This window comes from Solanum verrucosum, unplaced genomic scaffold (assembly GCF_900185275.1).
Source record: "Solanum verrucosum unplaced genomic scaffold, falcon-dt-bn FXZP01000244.1, whole genome shotgun sequence".
Classification (NCBI taxonomy): Eukaryota; Viridiplantae; Streptophyta; class Magnoliopsida; order Solanales; family Solanaceae; genus Solanum; species Solanum verrucosum.
In genome coordinates, this window is record NW_026019999.1 from 427,135 (window position 1) to 451,949 (window position 24,815).

Genomic DNA, 24,815 nt, shown 5'->3' on the forward strand with positions numbered 1-24,815 from the left:
GGAACCCCTTCATGTAAAAAAAAAAAAAGAGAGAAAGAAAAGAAAAAGGTGAAATTGGAATAAGATTGAAAAAGAAAAAGAGAAAAGTCTGTGAAATAAAGTGTGTGAAAGGAGTAAAAGAAATGGGGTATCAAATAAATTTGGCTTAAATGAATAAGAGGGTGGATTGTGAACATGTTAGAATGCGAAAGAGAAGGAGAAGTACTGATCTTTAGGCCAAACTTCATGAAGGTAGAACCAACTAACCCAAAATGATCAAACAGTTACACTCAGCCCCATTGCAAGCGTTGAAAAGACCTTTGTGATCTTGAGTGAGTTGAAAAGAATGTTGTTTGGAAAATAAGGGCAAGTCTATGGGTAGAATCATGCATGTGTTCATCTTCGTGAGCGTGAGAGTTGTATTTGATTCCGAAACTATAATTTTTTGATGAATTTTGTGTAAGCATGGAATCATCCTTGTTATGAGGGTATTTGAATACTTTTGTTACGCTTGAACTTTCATTTAAAGCAAGCATTGTGAGCTTGAGTATATTAGATAATGGTGAGTCACAATTTGAAACTTAGAGTGCACAATTAGGCATTGTGTATGTAGTTTGAACCTCTTGTGTGCATTTGTATTGAGTCTTGAGTAGCACTGTTTGTAGACATCCTTTTTGAACTTATTGACCATGAGTTTTACTTGAGGACAAGCAAAAGTTTAAGTTGGGGTTGTTGATGAGTCTAAGATTTCAACTCATTTAGGTCTTTGTTTTGATAGTTTATTTTCCACAAATGCCTAATTTATGCTCCGAACTGATGTTATAATGTTTATTTGCAGCAATAAAAGCTAAGGAGCAATGCAAAGACATTACCGAACAAAAATGAGCGAAAAAACTACAGAACTTGAAGAAAGACAAAATTGGTGATCGCCAAGACGACTTGGCGAACCGCCAAGTGGCTATTTAGCTCGCCTAAAGTTCCAGCATGCCAGCCCTGGGACAAACCTACTTGGCGATAGAAATGGACAATAGGCGGACTGCCGAACGGCTTAGAGACATCGACCTAGATCGCCTAAAATCACAGACCCTGAGGATAAAGAGCCAAGGAAAATCGGCAAAGGACTAGAGCAAAGGGGGCGTCGCCGACTTGGTTGGCAATGCATGACTTACTTCACCTAATGGTCCTGAAGGCCAAAATTTGGGAAACTATAAATTGAATTTTGAAAAGTAGAAAAGGCATCAAATTTTATAGTATCTAAGGCGAGTCCCATTGAGTTTTTCTAAGTTTTCCATTATATAACTTAAAGCTTTTGAGACTTGATTTTGAGGAATTGCAATTGGGTTTTTGAATTAAGTTGATTTGAAGTATTGTAGAGACTTGGAAATCACTACCCAGTTCATGGCTAACATAATTGGTAATTAGTTCTCTCTTTTTATGATGTGTGGCTAAATCACCAATTATTGGGGTGCGATCATGTGATTATTGGCTTAATTAGCTTATGTGTATTGTTGTTTACTAATTTAAATGCTTAATTGAAGTGGGTTTAATCGATAATTGTGTATTAATCTATGAATTGTAATTGCAAATGCAATTCTAACTTAGTGTTTTCGGCTTGCTTGACAAAGAGGTTTTAGAACCAAGGTGTTCGATTCATGATTGTAATTATTGGGTTGAAATGGGTTCAGCTTGAGAGAGTGAATCCTAAACTCGATTCTACCTATCTAGCTCGAGAGAGTAGATAAATACCCCCATCTGACATTTGTGTCACCCTTTCGATTTATCTACTCTTTTGAGCTAGATAGGTAGAATCGAGTTTAGGATTCACTCTCTATAGTTGAAACCACATCAACTCAATAACTACAATATTAATCGAACACCTTGGTTCTAAAACCTCTTTCTCAAGCAAGCCAGAACACTAATTTAAAATTGCATTTGCAACTACAATTCATAGATTAATACACAGCTATCGATTAAACCCACTTCAATTAAGCATTTAAATCAGTAAACAACAATACCCATATGTTAATTTAGCCAATAATCACATGATCACACCCCAAGAATTAGGGTTTTAGCCATACATCATAAAAAGAGAGAAACAATTACCAATTATGTTAGCCATGAATTGGGTAATTATTTCCAAGTCTCTACAATGCTTCAAATCAACTTAATTCAAAAACCCAATTGCAATTCCTCAAAATCAAGTCTCAAAAGCTTTAAGTGCTACAATGGAAAACTCAGAAAAATTCAATAGGACTCGACTTAGATTCTACAAAACTGGATGCCTCTTCTGCTTTACAAAATTCAATTTATAGTTTCCCAAATTTTGACTTCAGTACTATTAGGTGGAGTAAGTCGTGCATCACCAACCAAGTCAGCAACGCGCCCTTTACTCCTGTCCATCGCCAGTTTGCCTTGGCTCTTTATCCTCAGGGTTCTGTGATTTTAGGCGATCAAGGTCGATGTCGCCAAGCCGTTCGGCGGTCCATCGACTGTCCATTTCCATCGCCAAGTAGGTTTGTCCCCAGGGTTGGCATGCTGGAACTTTAGGCAATCTAAAGATCCACTCAGTGGCTCACCAAGTGGTCTTGGAAATCACCAGGATTGCCTTCCTTCAACTTCTTCAGCTTTTTTGCTCCTTTTTGCCCGGTAGTGTTCTTGTCTTGCTCCTTAGCTTTCATTGCAACAAATCAACATTTTAACATCAGTTCTAACCTTAAATTAGGCATTTAAGGACAATAAACTATCAAAACAAATCCCTAAATGAGTCAAAATCTCAGACTCATCAGGTTGTTTTTCAAGTGTTGGCTCAAGCTGTGATGGCCCAAGCCAATAGGGAGGTTGTTGTTCCCGCAAGTTCAAATCTAAATTCAGCGGCTTCAAGAGTAAGGGACTTCTCAAGGATGAATCCTCTAGAATTTCATGGCTCCAAAGTTGAGAAAGATCCTCAAGAGTTTATCGATGAGGTCTATAAGGCTTTGATGATCGTGGGAGTTACACCGATGGAAAAGGAGGAGCTGGCCGCTTACCAATTGAAAGGTGTGGCTCAAATATTGTATAATCAATGGAAGGAAGGGAGACCAGAAGATTCGGGTCCTCTTGATTGGGAGAAGTTTAAGGTTGTGTTTCTCGATAGGTTCTTTCCTCTTGAGATGAGCCAAAATGCTTGAGTTCATTAACCTTTGACAAGGAAGTATGAGTGTAAGGGAATATGCTCTAAAGTTCACTCAATTGTCTAAGCATGCTCCAACGATGGTTGCCAATTCAAGAGCCAAGATGAGTAAGTTTGTTTCGACTGTGTCTATAATGGTGGTTAAAGAGTGCTGAACCGCAATACTCATTCATGATATGGACATCTCTCATATTATGTTACATGCACAACAAATTGAGGAGGAAAAACTCAAGGAAAAGTCTAGGGAGGCAAAAAGGTCTAAGACCGGTGATGGTAATTTATTTAACACAAGGTCCGATGGAAAAGGTCGTCCGAGATTCCGACAAAGGTTTTCCAGTCAAGGTTTCTCCAATGCTCCTCCAAAGTTCAACCAAGATAGGGTGTCTAACCCTAAACCTCAAGGAGGTAATAGTAGTTGATCTTCATTGCCTAGGTCTAATTGCACTAAGTATGGTAGGAAGCACGATGGTAAGTTCCTAGCCAACATGAATGGTTGCTTCGGTTGTGGTAAAAGTGGTCACAAAATTAGGGATTGTCCAATGCTTACGTCTAAGGGAAGAGAGGGCAAGCAAAATACTCTTAGTGGTTCGGGTTCCAATGCTCCTAAGCAAAAACACTTTTATGCGCTTCTGACTAGAGGTGAACAATAGAGTTCTCCGGATGTGGTTACCGGTATGTTGAAAGTTTTCCAACTTGATGTATATGCTTTACTTGATCCTGGTGCTACCTTGTCTTTAATTACACCATATGCAGCTATGAGGTTTGATGTTCTTTCGGATGTGTTGTTAGAACCTTTTTCTGTCTCTACTCTAATTGGTGGTTCTATTGTGGCTAAGAGGGTCTATTGGAAGTGTCCTGTCTCCTTGTCCCATAGAGGTACTCTTGTTGACTTGGTAGAGCTTGATATGTTAGACTTTGATGTTATCTTGGGTATGGATTGGTTGTACTCATGCTATGCTTCTATTGATTGTAGAACTCGTGTAGTCAAGTTTCAGTTCCTGAATGAGCCTATCTTAGAGTGGAAGAGGGAAATTATATGCCTAATGGTCAGTATGTTTCTTATCTTAAAGCTAGAAAGATGATTTCTAAGGGTTTCTTTCACCACTTAGTAAGAGTGAGGGATGTAGCTTCTGAAACCCCTTCTCTTGAGTCGATCTTCGTTGTCAATGAGTTTCCAGAAGTGTTCCCATATGATCTACCCAGTATTCATCCCGAGCAGAAAATAGACTTCGATATTGGTTTTCTCCATGATACGCAACCTATCTCTATTCCTCTTTATCGTATGGCTCCAGGAGAACATAAGAAGTTGAAAGAACAGTTGAAGGATTTGTTGGATAAGGGTTTCATCCGACCGAGTATCTCTCCATATGGTGCTCCAGTTTTGTTTGTTAGAAAGAAGAATGGTTCTTTTCATATGTGCATTGATTATCTACAGTTAAACAAGGTTACCATTAAGAACAAGTATCCTCTCCCAAGAATAGATGATTTATTTGACCAACTTCAAGGAGCAAGTTATTTCTCTAAGATTGATCACCGATCGGGTTATCACCAATTAAGGGTGAAAGATGATGACATTCTGAAGATGGCTTTTTGAACTCGGTATGGTCATTATGAGTTTTTGGTAATGTCGTTTGTGTTGACTAATGCTCCGACGGTGTTTATGGATTTGATGAATAGGGTGTTTAGAAAATACCTTGACATATTTGTGATTGTGTTCATTGATGATATTTTGATCTACTCAAGGAGCGAGGATGAGCATATTGATCATTTGAGGATCGTGTTGCAAATTCTTAAGGACCAACAACTTTTTGCAACGTTTAGAAAATGTGAATTTTGGTTAAAATCTATAGCTTTCCTAGTCATATTGTTTCTAGTAAGGGTATTGAGGTAGATCCTAAGAAGACGGATCCAGTCAAGAGTTGGGCTAAACCTCTAACTCCTTCAAACATTAGAAGTTTTTGGGTTTGGCCGGTTAGTATAGAAGGTTTGTTGAGGGATTCTCTTCAATTGCCTCTCTTTTGGCGGCTTTAACTCAAAAGAAGGCTAAGTTCATATGGTTTGAAGCTTGTGAGAAGAGTTTCCAAGAGTTGAAAGATAGACTTACTTCCGCTCTGGTGTTGACATTACCAGAAGGAATGAATGGTTTTGTTATTTATTGTGATGCCTAGAGGATTGGGCTATGGTGTGTGCTAACTCAAAATGGGAAAGTTATTGCATATGTGATGAGTCCACAAATTGGACTCATTTAGGGCTTTATTTTAATAGAAATAGTGTCCTCAAATGCTTATTTAGTCTAAATATCTGATTAAAACACTTAAGTTTCAGGTATTTGAAGTTTTAGTAGAAGCATGGACACTTAGGCGTAAAAAGGAACACAAAGGCTGGAAAGAACAAAAATGTTGAAGCCTGAGCATTACCAAGCATGCTTGGTGATTCTCCGAAGGGACGCACTCCGCCCTTTGTTCCAGTACGCGAAGCCCTGAAGGAGAAGGATCAAAATGGCGATGAAAGGAGCAGTCGGCGTTTCACCGATCAGTTCTGCGAAGCAGAAGTATATTGTCCAATGATCCAGAACGCACAAATGCTGAAGGCAAAGCACAAACGGTGATGAACTAGAAGAAGGGTGAATCGCCGAGTCATTCTGCATTCGCAACTAACCTCGTTGAGCAATCCACCAACACTATTTTTTGAAGTCTATAAATACTAAACTCTTTATTAATTTTTGTGTGGTACATTATTGTAATTTTGAGACTTAGAATATTAGTTTTTGCATTTTTCTCTCAGGTTTGGAGAGGGTTTTGGGATGACTTGAAGAAAGAAGGAGTTCATCTTCCTCAAATCGATAGTGGGTCTTCTCTATTCTTCTTCCTTTTCTTATATCAATGTTTAATTTCCTATACCCATTGGGTTTTAACATCATTTTAGGTATAATTTCTTATTTCATGATGTGTGGCTAAAAACCCCCCATTCTTGGGGTGTGATTTAGCGAATATGTGTTGATATTATTGTTTGATTTTGCTTACTGATAGGTTAGATGAATTTTAATGGTAATTTCACCTTGTGGTTGTGGTTTAATTTAATGGGTTTGGAGTTGCAAATACAAAACCACCCACGTGTTTTCGGCTTGCGAGAAAGAGAGGTCGCGAAACCAAGACCGCTAGACTGATGGCCTAAGGAGGGGTCGACATGAGGTTCAACCCGAGAGGGTGAGCCCTAGTCCCATTTACTAACACTCAGCTCGAGAGAGTGAGTGGGGTAAGGCGTAGGCTGGCCTTCATGCAGCAACTGGGTGTCCGAGAGGAACCCATTTGAAACGAGGTAAGTTGCTCGAGAGAGAACTTATTTCCATCTAAAGCTTAGCCTAGTCACTATTATCTTGCAAATTTCCTATCGAAAGCATGTACCCAATGATTTATATTAATATGTATTGCGTTCACACCCCAAGAACTTCTCCCCATACTTGAATTCTCTCTTTATTTTTATTGTTTTAGCTATACGTGTGACAAACCCCCCATTAATATTTGACACTTTGGTGTCACCCACTTGAATTTACTTTGTTTTTATTCTATAATTTCTCAAACTACAGTTAACTAGAACAAAATTCTAGTCTAACTACTATTTTTACTACCACTCCATTGGGACACAACCCCAATCCTTGGTTGGGTTACTATATTATCAACGATCATAGACACTCGAACCATAGGTTATGTCACGACCCAAACCTAGGGCCTAGACGTGACATGGCGAATGAGGAACCCGAAGGAACCCCAAACAAGCCTCTCAAACTTGTCATCACACTTCATCGGTCGCGGAAGTACATTCAACATTAATTAACGGGAAATAGGGACTAAGGGCAAACCATTTCAAAATGACATCATAGAACAAGAGTCAAGCTCATTTACAAAATACTCGTCCAACGCACACCTCTACATACATAGATAGGACGGGGCCATGACATTCTACCGGCTCCCCTCATAGTCAAAATACAATTGCAAGCTAAAGTCTCAAAATATAGGAGTAGAAAACATAACATAGCCCTCGAATCATTGAGGACTCACCAACAACTCGGATAAGCACCGTACTAGCCACGTGAATGAAGAGAAGGATCAAGAGTAACTCCGGTCCCTACATGGTGACATCATGTAGGCAAAATATGCGTTAGTACTTGGAATGTACTAAGTATGCGGGGTGCAACACAACAATAGACAAGGACACAATCGAAATACAAGAAATAGTTTCATAGGCATTATGAATAACAATATGAGGATACATGATCAAAGTGAAGTCAAAACATGTTTAAGTAACTATATACTAATAGTAGATATCATATGTGTATACATGATCCAACCAATTTATAACCCCAACTTAGGATGGGGGATGCCGTTCACACCCGGACACCCTGGTGGCAAGGTATAAACCCCTCACATGGTTGATGTTGGTCGCACCCCAAGCATCCTAGGTGGTGAGATATAAACCTCTCACATGGTTGATGTTGGTCACACCCCAAGCATCCTAGGTGGTGAGATATAAACCTCTCACATGGTTGATGTTGGTCACACCCCAAGCATACTAGGTGGTGAGATATAAACCTCTCACATGGTTGTCCGGTTCTCTTCCCCCGGACCGGGCATGGTCATGCAACACTTTATATAGGAAATTCCCATTAGGCTCTAATGCAATCTCACGTATGGAATGAACATATACACAAGCTTAGTTTGTCATCAACACATCTTTGGAGTTCCATACATCTCATAACTCAAGCTTTAAAGCATCAATTTATCAATTCTCCATAGTTGGACATTTTGTCAAACACCTTGAAGGCATGTAATGGAATCAAAGAGCATGGAAAATAGAGTAGTAATTATGCAGCCAAACCAATGAACAACCTACAACAACACTTTTTTAACACCCACAATACCACATGAAAATCTCCACATCCATTCCAAATTTAGGTTCAAGTTCTAGGGTCACAACATGCTCAAAACAATCACTTTTCATGTTTAAAATTCAATGTGTAGGAAATTATTACAAAGAACAAGACTAATATATGAATCTTAACTTAAACCATGAATTAGTGAGTAGAATAGAGTCTAGGCACTATGGGTGGAAGGACCCATGAGTTCAACACCACATACCTTGAGTTCTTATGAAGGTCTTGAGAGTGTCTTCAATGGAAGCTTGCAACTTGGAACAAGAGTCTCTTCAATCTTGAGGAAGGTTTTGGATTAGGGTTCTTGAGAGAACTTGAGAGAAAATGTGTTTAAGTATGGGAGAGGTGTTTTGGAAATGTTTTAGAGATGAAATTTGAACTAATGCTATATAGGAAATAACATATGCCCTTTGGAAAAAAAATTCGTCCAACACTTACAAAAAAAAAAGGGGCGGGTGAACAGTAAAAAAGGCTACTGGAAATTGTCTTTTTCTGCCGGACAGATTTTACGAAAATGGGCATAACTTCTTCGTCCGAACTCCGAATGAGGTGAAACGAAGTGCGTTAGATAGCTAACTCAAAGGGCTTTCCATGGATATATTATTGGCCACCAAATAATTTGTGTGCTAGGAGATATGACCCTCCAAAGTAGACCCTCGAAAAAGGCTTCACTTGGAAATTTTGGATTTTGATACGGTTGCTCTAAAATTTGGGTTAGACCCATTCCCCACTCAATTTGACCTCCTAAACAAGAATATGAAGTCGGATTTCCGAAATCATGCACGGATTTTGAGATATATGGAAATTACAATTATATGTGTTTCCGAAGCACATTTTCGGGCATTTTTGGGGTCGTTTCAGGTTAGTGTCGTTGGTCACGCTAAGCATCAAAATGGCGTCGCTGCCGGGGAGTGGTATTATTTGGGAATTCTTAATTAAGTAGAATTTCTGTTTTTAATAGTTGTAGTTTTACTAACTTAATTTTTAGTTTTGTTTTTTCTTGTTTGTGTGTTGAAACAGGAAGAATAAGTGTGAATGATGAAGAAGGTCCCAAATGGACCAAGTGCTATCTTCTCTCTACCCAGAGCCAAAAGAGGGGTGGCCTAATGAAAATAAGGCAAACCTCACTAATGGAACTTGAATGAGGAGTTGTGTCGTGCCACGACGTTAAATAAGGCACTTCTTGGGAGGCAACCCAAGGCTTTACCGCTTTATTTTTGCTTTGAGAAATAACGGTGTGTTGTTTGTGTAGGTCAAAGTATGGAAAGTGAGTGAAAAGTGCAAATGGGCGAGCCAAAGGTCCAGTCGGCACATCGCTGAAGAAGTCGGTGACCCCGACTTAAACCGTCGTTGGACTAAATTCAACTTCAAAGTGGAGTCTGTAAAACTCGGTGTGCCCAAGAAATTATTGCCGAATGGCCGACCTGGTCGGCGATTGCGATCTAGTCCGCCGTTTTGACCCCTTGTTTAACTGGAGGTGCAGTAAAACTCGCCGAGGTAAGTATCCACTCAGCGACTCGCCGAATGGATCGGCGACCATGACTAATGTTGCCGAATGGGAGAAAACTGGACGGTTTCTTAACAGGCAAAAGGTTTAAACTTCCAACTCTTTCACTTTTCCTCACTTTTAATCTTCCAAATCTCGCACCTAGTTAGTATTTTAAATATTTTTGCATTCCATAAGTATTTTGGTTGTTGATTTGTGCTCGGAGTTGGATTTCATTGCTGCCTAGCATTTCAAAGTACTTTATCGGCACAAAGGTTGGTTTTCCGAACCTCGAGTTTACTTTCGAAAATTTGGTACTCATTTGCAATGATACTATTGTATTGTCGTGTGTTGGTCCTTCTGAGGTTACTCCGGGCACTGATGCCCATATTCAGAGCACTACCCCGGGCACTGAGTCCCCGACAGATGGAGCAACTGCGTAGACAGGATCCCTCTTTACCTCCCTCTTTGTTTTTCTCTATTTTTACTTTTGGATACTTTCATTTGCATTTGAGGACAAATGTTTGCATTTGGGGACAAATGTTTGCATTTGTGGTGGGGTGAGGCTCACCTTTGTGTGTTGTTTTGAATATTGTCTTGCGTACATATTTGGGATGTTTTGCTTGAAATTATTTTATACTGCTTGTGCGAATGTTTGAGCTTGTGGCTCTTTTGGGTTTAATTGAAAAATAATTTTGACCTTTCCGAAAAATTTTCATTTTTCAAAAAATTTTGCCACCTCTTGTGCTGAAAGTGGTTGTTCTTGTATAAATTCAAGTCTCAATTTTGATCAATACCGATGACTTGAATAGTTCTCTCAATCGAACAAACATGAATGTGCGTCTACGACGAGAACAAATAAAGTTGCATAGACAATGTGTGAACTCTTTGCATCTCGTTTTAATTGGCCACTTCTCAAACTGATTCCCTTGTAATGACCGTTGCACACTAGTGAAAGTGTGTAGTCTTGTTTGACTTAAGTGTCGATGCCTTGTGTGATGAGCTTACTTTGAACCTTGCATGAATAAACCTAGAATTTGCCCCGCTATTCTAATTGATTTAGTAAGGTGTGCTCTTGAGATGATCTTAGCCAACTTTTGAAGAGTGTGAGCCAATTTGACATATACCTCTTTTATAGCCTACCTGTGTGGGTGTGAACCCTCTTGAACACCCTTTGAGCCTTACCTTTCTTTGAAAAAACCTTGATGAACCCTAGACCTTACTTGATCCACTACCTATAATTCTCTTGATTTGTGGTTTAGTGAATTGCCAACTTATGCCAAAAGCCTAAGTTGGGAGTGTGGTGAAACAGGAAAAGGAGAAGTCAAGAAGTGCAAGAAAAGTCTCCCTTAACCCATGGCGTTGCGGAAAAATGGAAACCCTCCATATAAAAAAAAAATGAAAAAGAAAAGTTGTGGAATAAAAGTACAAAAGAAATTGAGTTTCCAAGCAATCCATGGAGGTGAATAAAAAGATGACTTAGAAGCACTAGAAAAAGAATTGATAAAGGAAAAGAAGGGGATGCCTTGAGAATACCACATCTCATGAAAAGTCATAGAGCCTAAATGACCATACATTTGCACTCAGCCCCATTATAAGACTTAGAAAGACCTTTTTTATCTTGAGTGAGCCGTACCAAAGATCGATTGGAAAATAAGGTCAAGCTTATGGGTGAAAACATGCATTGTGTTCCTCTTTCTGAGTGTGAGCGTTGCATCTGATTCCTGATCTTGAATTCATTAACCTCTGTGTGTGAATATGGAATCATTATTTATGTGAGGGCATTTAGATACTTTTTGTTGAGCTTGAACTTGCACAAGTAGCAAGTATTGCGAGCATGAGAATCTTTGGTAATGGTGTGTCACAACTTGAATCTTTGAGTACGCAATTGAGCTTTGCATGAGTAATTTGAGTCTTGTTGTGTATGCTCAAGATTTTGTCTTGTGTAGCACTATTTGAGACATCATATTTGAACTGCTGAACTTGAGTTTAACTTGAGGACAAGCAAAAGTTTAAGTTGGGGGTGTTGATTAGGGCTTTATTTTAATAGAAATAGTGTCCTCAAATGCTTATTTACTCTAAATATCTAATGAAAATACTTAAGTTTTAGGTATTTGAAGTTTTAGTAGAGCATGGACACTTAGGCGCAAAAAGGAAGTAAAAGGCTGAAAAGAATGAAGAAGTTGAAGCCGAAGCATCGCCAAGCATGCTTGGCGATTCGCCCAAGGGACGCACTTCACCCTTTGTTCCAGTACACGAAACTCTGAAGGAGAAGGATCAAAAAGGCGATGAAAGGAGCAGTCGGCGTTTCGCCGATCAGTTCTGTGAAGTAGAAGTATACCGCCCAATGATCCAGAACGCACAGATGTTGAAGGCAAAGCACAAATGGCGATGAACTAGAAGAAGGGCGAATTGCCGAGTCATTCGGCGTTCGCAACTAACCTCACCGAGCGATCCTCCAGAGTCTATAAATACTAAATTCTTGACTAGTTTTTATGTGGAACATTATTGTAATTTTGAGACTTAGAATATTAGCTTTTGCATTTTTCTCTCAGGTTTGGAGAGGGTTTTGGGAAGACTTGAAGAAAGAAGGAGTTCATCTTCCTCAAATCGGAAGTAGGTCTTCTCTATTCTTCTTCCTTTGCTTATATCAAGGTTTAATTTCCTATACCCATTTGGTTTTAACATCATTTTAGGTATAATTTATTATTTCTTGATGTGTGGCTAAAAACCCCATTCTTGGGGTGTGATTTAGCGAATGTGTGTTGATATTATTGTTGGATTTTGCTTACTAATAGGTTAGATGTATTTTAATGGTAATTTCACCTAGTTGTTGTGGTTTAATTTAATGGGTTTGTAGTTGCAAATACAAAACAACCCAGTGTTTTCGGCTTGCGAGAGAGAGAGGTCGCGAAACAATATAACTAGACTGATGGCCTAAGGAGTGGGTCGACATGAGGTTCAGCCCGAGAGGGTGAGCCCTAGTCCCATATCCTAACACTCAGCTCGAGAGAATAAGTAGGGTAAGGTGTAAGCTGGCCATCATGCGGCAACTGGGTGTCCGAGAGGAACCCATTTGAAACAGGGTAAGTTGCTCGAGAGAGAACTTATTTCCATCTAAAGCTTAGCCTAGTCATTATTATCTTGCAAATTTCCTATCAAAAGCATGTACCCAATGATTTATATTAATATGTATTGCGGTCACACCCCAAGAACTTCTCCCCATACTTGAATTATCTCTTTATTTTTATTGTTTTAGCTATACTTGTGACAAACTCCCATTGATATTTGACACTTTGGTGTCACCCACTTGAATTTACTTTGTGTTTATTCGATAATTTCTCAAACTACAACTAACTAGAACAAAATTCTAGCCTAACTAATATTTTCACTACCACTCCCTTGGGACACGACCCCAACCCTTGGTTGGGTTATTATATTATCGACGATCGTAGACACTCGAACTGTAGGTTAGTGTCGTTGGTCACGATAAGCATCAATATGCCTCGGGGCAACTTAAAATCCATGAGAAAAACTATCCCATGCACGACCTCGAGTTAGCGGCGGTCTTTTTTGCCTTAAAGATTTGGAGACACTATTTGTATGGAGAACATGTTGATGTGTTTACCAACCGAAGAGTTTGCAATATGTGTTTAATAAAAAATATTTGAATCTTCGCCAAAGAAGGTGGCTTGAGTTATTGAAAGATTGTGACATGAGTGTCCTTTATCCCCCTAGTAAATCTAATGCGGTAGCAGATGCTCTTAGTCGATTATCTATGGGTAGTGTTGCTCATATTAAAAAGGAAAAGAAAGAGTTGGTTTGAGATGTTCATAGATTAGCTAGATTAGGTGTTAAACTAGTGAACTCCAGCAAAGGTGGTGTTATGGTTCACAATGGTTCCGTATCGCCTTTTGTGGAGGATGCGAAAGCCAAGCAAGGTCTTGATCCAATTTTGGTAGAATTGAAAGAGGCGGTGGTTAAGAAATCCATTGGGGCTTCCTCTCTGGGGGATGGTGTACTTAGACACCAAGGTCGTTTATGTGTTCCAAATATCGATGACTTGAGGGAAGAAATTTTGACAGAAGCACATAGTTCGCGGTATTCTATTCACCCCGGAGCCATCAAGATGTACCATGATTTGCAGAAAGTCTATTGGTGGAATGGGATGAAGAAAGATGTTGCGGAATTTGTGGCTAAGTGTCTGAATTGCCAACAAGTGAAGGTTGAGCATCAGAAACTGGGAGGCTTGTCCCAAGACATTAGCATTCCTATTTGGAAGTGGGAAGACTTGAATATGGACTTTTTTGTTGGTTTGCGTCACACCCGGCGACAACATGACTCTTTTTGGGTGATAGTAGATCGGATGATGAAATTGGCTCATTTCCTTCCCGTCAAGGTTTCCTATTCGGCGGAGAACTATTCCTAGTTGTACTTGATAGAAATGGTAAGGTTGCATGGAGAGCTCTTATCCATTAATTCTTATCGTGGTACCCAATTCACTTCTCAGTTTTGGAAGTCATTCCAAAAAGGGCTTGGTACTAAGGTTAAGCTTAGCACGACCTTTCATCCCCAAACCGATGGGCAAGCGGAGCGTACGATCCAAACTTTGGAAGATATGTTGAGGGTTTGTGTGATCGATTTAAGGGCAATTGGGATGACCATTTGCCATTGATTGAGTTTCCTTACAATAACAGTAATCACTCAAGTATCGATATGGCTCCATTTGAGGCCTTATATGGTAGGAGGTGTAGATCACCTATAGGATACTTTGAGATGGGTGAGGTCACACTAATTGGTCATGTATTGGTACAGGAGGCAATGGAGAAAGTTTGGCTTATAAGGGAAAAGTTGAAAATGGCTCAAAGTCGGCAAAAGTTCTATGCCGGTGTGAGAAGAAGGAATATTTGAGGCTAATGATTGGGTTTATTTGAAAATCTCACCCATGAAGGGTGTGATGAAGTTTGGTAAGAAAGGGAAGCTTAGTCCTCGGTATGTAGGCCCATATCAAGTTTTGAGACGTGTTGGTAGGGTTTCTTATGAATTAGATTTTCCAAACGAGTTGGCCATATGCATCATGTATTCTATGTCACTATGCTTAAAAAGTGTGTTAGAGATCCGACATCCATAGTTTCCCTAGAGGGGTTGGGAGTTGATAAGAGTCTTTCGTATGAGGAAGTTCTGGTTGAGCTTTTGGACCGGCAAGTTAAGAGGTTGAGAAACAAGGAAATAGCTTTCGTGAAGGTTTTGTGGAGGAATCAATTAGTTGAGGGTGCTACTTGGGAGGCCGAGGCCGATATAATGTCTCGATATCCTCATATCTTTCCTTCTACTCCTATTCTAGCTTAAGGTAATGAGTTCCTCTTGGTTTGTCCTTATTTTGGGAGTCATGTGTTCTTATGTGTTTCCATGATTTCCTTATGTGATGCATGTTCATGAAAACTTGTGTTTTGAAAGAAAATGAGTTTACATGCTTGATTTTCCTCATGTTGTTATGCATTGAGTATGAGTTGCCTGTAGACTTCATGAGATGCATTAATGAACATGTTTTAGATATGCTTTTTGAGAGTGAATTGCATATAAGCTCCATGAGTTTGTATTGAGAATGCTTTTAGCTTAGAGAAGGTAGTTCCTCTTTGAAATGAGTAATGTTGAAATTTCATGCATATTGGGTTGCTTGATGTAGTTCCTACTTCCTGATGATGCATTTGAGTATGTTGAGCTTGGAGTTGATGTTTCCTCCTTATTTATGAGCATTGCATGCATAATGGGATGATAGAGTTAGTTCACCCCTCTTATGATGTTTTGAGAACGTCCTAGCTTGGAGTCGATAGTTCCTCATTGGTTGTATGCATTGCATTGTAGGTTGGGTTGTTAGTTCCTCTCCTATTCTTTTAGAATCAGTCTAAATCTCATTCGAGGACGAATAGTCCCAAGGGGGAGATATTGTACCACCCCGTAGGCAAAAGACCAAAATAGAAGTTTTTCCAGATGTTGTAGGTGCCAAACCACGACCTGCCACTCATGGCCCGTGGAATGGACCACGGATCGTAGGTTTGATCTGTGAAAGGCCTGTCTGCAGCTGGTCTGAGGGTCCAGAACCACGGCCTGACCAACGGACCATTGGTTAAAACATGGTCTGTGGTTGGAGGTCAGTGGTTCGAAGCCCCAAAGTCAGATTCTCTGACCACCAATGACATCCGTACAGAACGGTCCGTCGTCCTGACCACAGTCCATCGGTGGTGGGTCGTCGGTGGCAACAGTCAGTTATTTTTCAAGGGTAGTTTGGTATTTTCCTAATTAATTTAATTCCTATACTATGTTAGTTTGCCTATATTTAGAACCCCCTATGTAAGCTTTTTAAACCCCCAAATTAACCTATTTACTTCATTCTTCCAAATTCCCGAAAGAAAATCAACTCCTCTCCAAATATTCTCTCTCTAGAAACCTGAAGAAGAAGAAGAAGGATTCATCTAGGGTTTCAAGCTAAGGTCCCAATTCCTCCATTGAAGGCTAGAATTTGAAATCAAGGTATGATAGTTTTCATCCATGGAGTAGCTAAATTCCTCAATTTCAAAGATTAGAATTCCCCAATTAAGTTGGGGTTTTCTTCAATTATCATGAGTTCTCTTTATTGTTGATTTAAATGATTGAATTATGATCTCTTATGCATGAATTGATGGATTACAATGATTTTATGATTATTTCCCTCATGAACCCATGTAATCCCCATGTTTTAAAATTGTGAATTATATGATGTGGGATTTTGATCTTCAAGAAAGTGTTTTATGAAACTAAGCATGTATTGCAAGCTTTACATGTATTTATGATGAAATCCATATCTAACCCATGTTTTTTAAGAGTTTATGATTGAAAGTGGGTTTTGACCTCAAGAGGTAAATTATGGACTTATGTATTGTTTTATGAAATTTATGCAAATGTTTTAAGGGTTCTTCGAGAGTAAAGTACCAATTATGATGTTGTGTTGTGAAAGGATATTCTCACTAAAACACATATTAGCATGATATGGAAGGTTTTCTCACATAAAAAAGATTCTTAGGTTGAAAGGATTTCTCACATAATTGAATCAAAGACATGGAGCTATCTTAATGAAACTAGCTTGAATTGGTTGTCCAAGGGCACCTTTTCATGAGTAATGAAGTCAAGTAAGGAATGACTATTCATTGGGAATTTATGCTTAGCACTGAGTGGATATTGATAGTGAGATGGAAGCTCTCCCGTTGTAGAGGCTGGATTTACAAAGTAATCTCATGAGATGGAAGCTCCCCCGTTACTAGAGGCTAGGTTTCTAGTAGCAATCTTCTTATCCCTTAACTATGTGCCCCCATAGGTTGATTAGCTAGTGGATCCACTTAATCTAGAATTTCAAGGTTCTACCTTCGGCAAGTTGAACACCTCTTTTCGGTGTAGGGTAGACACCGAATTCCATGTTATAGCTCACATGGTCTCAATGTTAGCTAAGGCTAATTCCCCACAAGTAATAATGAACTAAGGTTACTTCAAGAAGTATCGCATATGAGTTCAAAGGTTTTAAAGATGAAGTTAGCTTGCGTTGACCATAATTTATGGCTGATGTTTTCTAACTCTTTCATATGATGTTTAGTTTGGTCAATTGCATGTCATGAAATGAAATGTCCCTTTTTAGCATGATTTTAAATGTTTCATGCATGGCTATCATACTTTGTACATTGTTTTGTACTAACGCATACTCTTGCCTACATTTTTCCCAAATGTAGGGTTTGATATTCAAGGTACTCGGTTTCGTGGCTAGTTGGTGATTTGATTGATTCTTGAGCTTTGATGAGTCCTCATGCTTCGAGGACAGATCTCATTATTTTAGTTTGTTTCATGTATTTCTCTTTTGGACACCCAATTTCATTCTATTGTATTAGATGGCTATGATGAGACAAAAGTTTAGACTTCCACTTTTCATTTTTTAAAATGTTTTGGACTTGAACTATTGTTTTACTCTTATTGTTCTATTTCTTATGTTATGAGAGCTAAGTGGCTTGTATGGAGTCCTTCAGGGTTCTATACGCCATGTTACATCTAGGGGGTACCCCTGGGTCGTGACAGCTAGCCTTCAATGGAGAAATTGAGACCTTGACTTGAAACCCTAGATGAATCCTTCTTCTTCTTCAAGTTTCTAGAGAGAGAATTATTTGAGAGCTCTTCTTTTTGGTGAGTTTAGAGAGAATGATTTCTACTGGGAAATTTGAGGGTAAAAAGGCTTATATAGGGGTCCTAAACATAGGCAAAACGACATAGTATAGGAACTAATTAATTAGGAAAAGACCCAACTACCCTTAAGTTAACTGTCAGCTGTCACCGACATACCAACCAAAGGACCCAATCGACGGACCATGGTCTGACCCATGGCCCGTCCTGGTGGACTGTGGTTATTGGTCAGAGACTTTTGTCCTGGCCTACGGTTCCTGGTCCATGGCCTAGACAATTTTGAGTGGCCAATTCACGGACCCTCCTTCGTTTCGTGGTGCAACCCACAGGCCGTGGTTGGCCACCGTAGATGGCACCTGGAAAATGCTGAAATCTTATATGGTGGCCTCTTTCGAATTCTGGATGTTACAACTATCATACCTTAATTCCAAAAGCTTGACTTCAATGGTGAAATTGGAGACTTGACTTAAACCCTAGTATTCTTCAAGCTTCTAGAGAGAGAAATATTTGGGGAGGATGAACTTGTTCTTCTTTTGGGAAATTGAGAGAATGAATTAAATTGGGTGATTTTGGGAGTAAAAACCTTTATATAGGGCATTAGGTAAAGGGTAAAACAACATGGTATTGAATTAAACTAATTAGGAAAACACCCAAAAGTATTTGACTTAAAACTGACGGACCATCTTCATGATGGCCTTCACGGCCCGTCAAAGGTTCCACGAGTCGTTATGGCCGTCATGGTCCTTGACCAGTGGCAAGGGGAGGGACCCCTTCCTGGTAGGCCGCTTTACGACCCCTACCACGGGTCGTCTAGGCCTCCGTGGGAGTGGCAGCTCTGGCAAGTCTTCACAAGCCCCATAACTAGTCGTGGTCCCCTTCATGGCCCATCAAGGGCTCCCTGGAGTGTCTCCTAGCCCAGTTTTGGGCTAGTGACTCGCTTGTTTTACCCCTTTTCTATCCTTCTAGATTCTGAGGTGTTACATTTACCATATAAATGGACTAAGATATGATATTTGAATTGTTATAGAGGAACCTAAGATTAGGATTTAGTTGTCTAAAGGTTCATTAATTAATATTTTTTATCATTGTTGGATTGTACTCTCTTTTATTGCATCTTATCTTTCAATGAGAGTAATATGCCTAGACATTGGCAGAACTAGGATTTTAACTAAGGGGGTTCAAAATCTAAAGAAATAGACACACGAAGTAGTCGAAGGGGGTTCAACATCTACTATATATACCTAAAAATCATTTTAAATATGTGCAAATAATATAATTTTTCGACGAAGGGGGTTCTGATGAACACCCTAAATATAAGGTGGCTCTGCCACTGTGCCTAAATGGGATCAATTTTGAAAAGAGATTTATTTTGATAGATGAAAAGAGAGTTATTAGACTAAGGGTTCGATTAGAATACCCATCTACTTAATTAATCATATGTGGCCCTCAAAATTAGTTTTCCAAAGTAAATCCATTGTTTGAAAAGACTTTTAGTCCTCATTATTTGTGTTGAGACAGACATTCATATATTATTGTTGTAATTGAAACTAATTTTATAAGTGATCATGCACATTCATTCTCTTGTATCATAATATTGGTACTGATAGAAACATCATTTTCGGAAGTAAATATGCATGCATGAGGAAAATAAATTTGGGCGATTAACTATTGATGATATCAAGGATAATAACCAATTTAGTATTTTCAAGCAAAATAATTCGTAGGGGTGGGGGGGTGTGGACACCGCTAGTCCCATATAGGTCCTACCTCTCAACACGTTCTAAGTAGAGAAGGTACACTAATAGAATCATTGCATAGCACATCTTTATTATTACTTGTATGCCTCATATTGCTTCTTATGATCTATCATATACTGAACTATTAGGATATTTTCACAGTGCATGGCTTATAATATTTTTCGTATTTTAAAATTTTTACTATTACTTTGCTGGCATACAATGCTTACTGAGTATGTCTGGTTTAAAACTGGGCACCGGAACGGAATGAACCGGTACCGGACCGGAACGATATGGTTTGACCGGGTTGTTGGTCGGTACCAGGATGAATCGGACCGAAATTATCAAGATGGAGGCTCGGTTCCGTTTTGTCCCACTATATACCGGAATAGAATCGGGACGGACCGAAATGGAACAGGATGGGATAAACAGGACGACACATATAACTATTTCAAAAAATAGTAAAAAAAATTTGAGTTTTTTTGAATTATGAAAATATGAATGCATTTTTATTTTTATAAGTTTAATAGTTTTGAAATTTATAATGTAATTTTACTTAAGTTTATTTTAAAGATTTTTTTAAAATTTTTACTTATATAAGTTTGTAAGTTCATTTTAATAAAGTTTTTTTAAAAGTTTTTGACCTTAAATTTTCAAGATTTGAATCTTTTGAAGTTTATAAGTTATTAAGTTATATATTATAAGTTATACTTATAAGTTATAACTTGTAATTTAAATAACTTAAGTTTGGAAGTTTAAAAAATTAAATAAACAAAAAAGAAATGCTAATAAAAGTATAAAACAATGACACAAATTTAAAAAAAAAATCCAATTTATTTAAATTTGTATTACAATTACAATTTACAACTAGTAGTAGTAGAGTGTCTAATTTACGCAGCCACCTTCTAGGAAGGGTTTTGTTTCAACTAAGCCTCTAATGTAATACTAATAGTTGTATAGTCCTATAAAGTCTTTCTCTAACTCAGCTATAGATTGATCGTTATCAACTACTGGTCTAGGTAAAGCTTGCTGAAGATATTGAAGTACCATGTCATCGTCACCACCACATCCAATGGTTGAATCTATGAAAAGTTCATATTGACTATCTAACTTTGAAAGTCCTTGATTTCTCCGTTCAACATTTATTCAATCTCTAAACAACACCGATATCTCCAAACTGTCTTCTGCTAACGAATATATGTTGTCTCCTTCCTCCGAAGCTACTGACGATCCTTGAATTGTAAGAACATGCTTCACCATCCTACTAAGTTTTGAAAATTGAATTCCACAAGCCCTCCACCAGTTCAGTAGTTGTGGTATACATAATGTGAGGCCAATACATATTTTTAATTATTATTTACCTCACATTTATTATTTATATTTGTTCTTTTTAAGAATAAATTATATGAATTGTGCTAAATTGTGTATTTTATTTGTTGGATTAAATTGGTAGGAAAATGAAGAAATTTGAAGCTAAAAGAAATTAAAGATGGAAGGTTGAAGAAAAAAATCAAGATGACAGCTTAATAGAATAAATTGAATAAAATAATATATTTATATATAGGGGAAAAAAGCGGCTGCAATTTGCAATTCAAAAGAGAACTTACCTGCAACTGCCACGAGGCAAGTGTTGAAGACACAAGAATTTGACCTTCACGCGGACAGCCTCACGGAAAAAAACGAATCCAATTCCTTTTGGTTTGGATTCCTAATTTAAGGTGGACTCAATTATTTTATTTAGGGTTTTTATATTTATAAATAGGGTATGAAAAGTTATTTTTGAGGGAGCCAAGAACCAAGAAACAATACACAATAGAAATTTTCTTCTATCTTAGAAACCTTGGAAGAGCCGTTGTCGAGGTCGGAGAATTGTGGTTTATTCTTTCTTCTCCTTTATTATTTATTTGTATTCGTGATTAATAAAAAATAGTTTAGCTATTGTTCTTAACTTTTTATGATTAACACAAGCATATTTATTTTAATAAATTTTAATTGTGTTTTTGAGATAATGAGTAGCTAAATTTCATAACTAGGGTTGTGGGAACCATAAGCGATTAACAAAGTATGAATAGTAACTAAGAAATTCTTTAATAGTGTTGTTGCATGCATTGATAATTCTTTCGTTTAGAAGTCTTTTTAACGGCGACAAACATTAGAACTCGTCTTGTTGCTACTTGCCGGACCAAGGATGTAGTTAATAAGAAAAGAATTATCAACATAGATTTAGTGTGATACTATCTAATAGTCTAATGTCAATTGGTGCGAGGGTGAAAATTAGGTCATACATTGATGTGATGTCTAATATGAGGTAAAGGTAAGGCTTAGTAAATTATACACACGTAGCCGGACCAAGGTACGAGGTGAAATTCTCTAGATGTCGGACCAAGGATTTAGAGATATCTAACTTATCACTTTGCATGTAATACACTAGGAAAGGATTGCTATTACTAGGACTACCGCGTTATGAGCTTATGGGGAACACATTCCTAGTTATTTCTAATAATCTGAATATAAATAAATACTTAGTTCCAAGTTATTTTTATTGTTTTTATTTTTTTTTCAATTTAAATCCCCCCATTTTTATATAACGACTATCGGGTTAAATATTTTCTACTGACAATATTCTTCCATATTCTCTGTGGGATCGATCCCGACTCATAATTGGGTAAATATATTGCATACGATCGCTTATATTTCTTTTCAAAAAGTATATTTGAACGTTATAAAGAATGGCGCCACAGCCGGGGAATGTGGCTAAGAAATTGTCTTTAGTAGTTATTTTGACTTGTAGTTTCTTTTTTGTTGTTTCTTAGGATTAGTTTTAAATTTATTTTTTTATTATTATCATATTTCTGTTACTCTTCTTAAGATGTCATCTGAAAAAGTATGTAGTGATAAGTGTTCTTGCAATTCTTGTACTTCTGATATTATAGATTCTTATAAGCTAATTTTTTTTCTCAACAAATAAGTTGTGTGGGGTCATGGAAGATTTATTAATAATGTGCTATAAATCAATATTTAAGTGCATGATTGATGAAGGTAACTTGGATTGGAAGCTCTATAAATTAAATTTTGAGTTGAGTGCAAAGATTAAATCATATGACACCCAACAATTTAGTAATAATATGTGTGAGGAAGGAAAAATACTTATAAGACAATTTGAAGAGCTAAAAGTTGACGGCCAATTGCTTGATCATACTTTTATTGATGTTGTCATTGTTGAGAAGAGTACACTAGAGTTATGTAATTAAGTTGATAATATTATTTTTAAAAACTCTAGTATGTGTAAATATGAGGGCGTAAATAATAATACAATTCATAAGGTAGAGCGCACTAGACCTCATTCCAATCATTTTTTCACATTATGTTTAGATGATGAAATATTAATCGAGCCATCTGAGCCTATAGACGAGTGTATGGGGGTGGAACAATGTGTCTACATTCTTGAATTTATTGTTTCAACATCGGAGAATTGCATTCCTCACTTAAGATCCAAGAAGTGCATAATGTGATATCTATTGCTTGAGACCTTTATTTTTATACCACCACCCTTTGAGCGTAATAGAAAAGTTGATGTGAAATTAGGGGTGCAATTCATATCTTCAAAGTGGAAGGAAAATTAGTAAAATTCATGGTGTCGTGTCGTGATGTTAAATTAAGTGCTTATTGGGAGGCAACCCAATTAGTAGTGTAACTTCTTATTTTATTTTTATTTTTATTTTATTAGTATCACTTTTTTGTTTTCTTGTTTTTGTAGATTAGGGGAAGTTTGAGTACCCTAAAAATAAATTGAAGGAAAGGAGCATGTTTGAGCTTAAGTGTGGGGTGACGACCCTTGATGCAAGGAGAAAAAAACATGTTGCTAGCTAGGCCATAGAGGGCCCGAGAGAGTATTTCTCACCCTTCTTCTTCTTCTCTTTTTTATATATTGCTTTGGGGACAAAGCATGATTTTAAGTTTGGGGTGGAGGAATGATTCCTAGTTTTTACTTTTTTATTGAGTTTTTTTTAGGATGGGTTTCTTGGCTTTTGTTTTCGGTTCTTTTCCTGACGATAGTCCCTTTGAACCGAGTGTCTTTTATTTATTTATTATTTTTAGGAATAAATTTTATTATTATTTTATTTTTTATTTTTTTGGAGAGAAAAGAAAATACCCTTTTGAGTTATGTGATACTTACTATTTGGGCCTAATTTTTGAGTAGTACTTTCTTGTGAATGCTTGATAAAAAAAATGCAGACTCTTTGACATATAAGCTCATGGTTATGACTTTGTATATAACTTATTTTATTTTGTAGTTTGTTATGATCTTGTCTCTCTTAGAAGTGGAATTTATCCATCTTGATTGATACTTGTGCCATGTGTGGTAAAATTTTGTTTATTCCATGTTTTGCATCTTAGCCTAGAACTTGCCCTGCATGTTATTGAAGCGAAATAAAAAGTGTTGCTTTGTTTAGGATATGATAATAAGCTTTCTTTGATTTGTCTGGTAAATTTTTGCCTTTTTCAGATATTTTATCACTAGTTATCCCTTTTGAGCCTGTAGCCTTTTGTTGGTAGCCATATTTTGCCCTTGACTATTTTGTTGAATACCTAGTTTTTGCACCTTGCTTCCTTGAGCATTATAATATAGACTTATTCTAACTATCAATTCTGAGAAAAATGGATGGTTGAGTGAAAGGTAATCAATGATAGCTACAAAGTGTTTAAAAGTCCTCTTTGAAAGGATGTGACATGAAAAAAAAAAAAAATGTGACATGAAAAAAAAAAGGTTACCTTGATGATGTCCTTGGTCCTTCCAAGGACATCGTGCACCTTAACACATGTAAAATATGTAAGTTGAGGGTGACTAGTATGAAGGAACACTTTAAAAAAAATGATTGAAACATTCTTGAGATGATGAGAATTACTTGTGAAATAATTGTTGAAGAGAGGGTTGAAAATAATGGGTTATGAAGTCTAAAATTGCAAAGTGCTTAAGGAAGTGTAAGTCACTATTATATAGTTTTCCTACCCGTCCTCTAGCCTACATTACAACCCGTTAAAGTCCTATTTGATTCTATTCAAGCATACTTAATTAGTGGAGATGTACGTAATGAGCAATCATATGATTCTTTGTGCATACATGTGAATTTTCTTTGTGAGTGTGAGAGTGTTCTTTGATATTAAGTCCTTAATTTATCTTCAATCTTTTGATTTGAGTGTGTGGACTATTTCTTCTTGTGAGGGCACTTGTTTCATGATAGATAAGTGATTTTATTAACTTTCTTTGATGAGAGTAGGTGAGCAAGCATAAATTTGATGAGTTGAATGTCCATC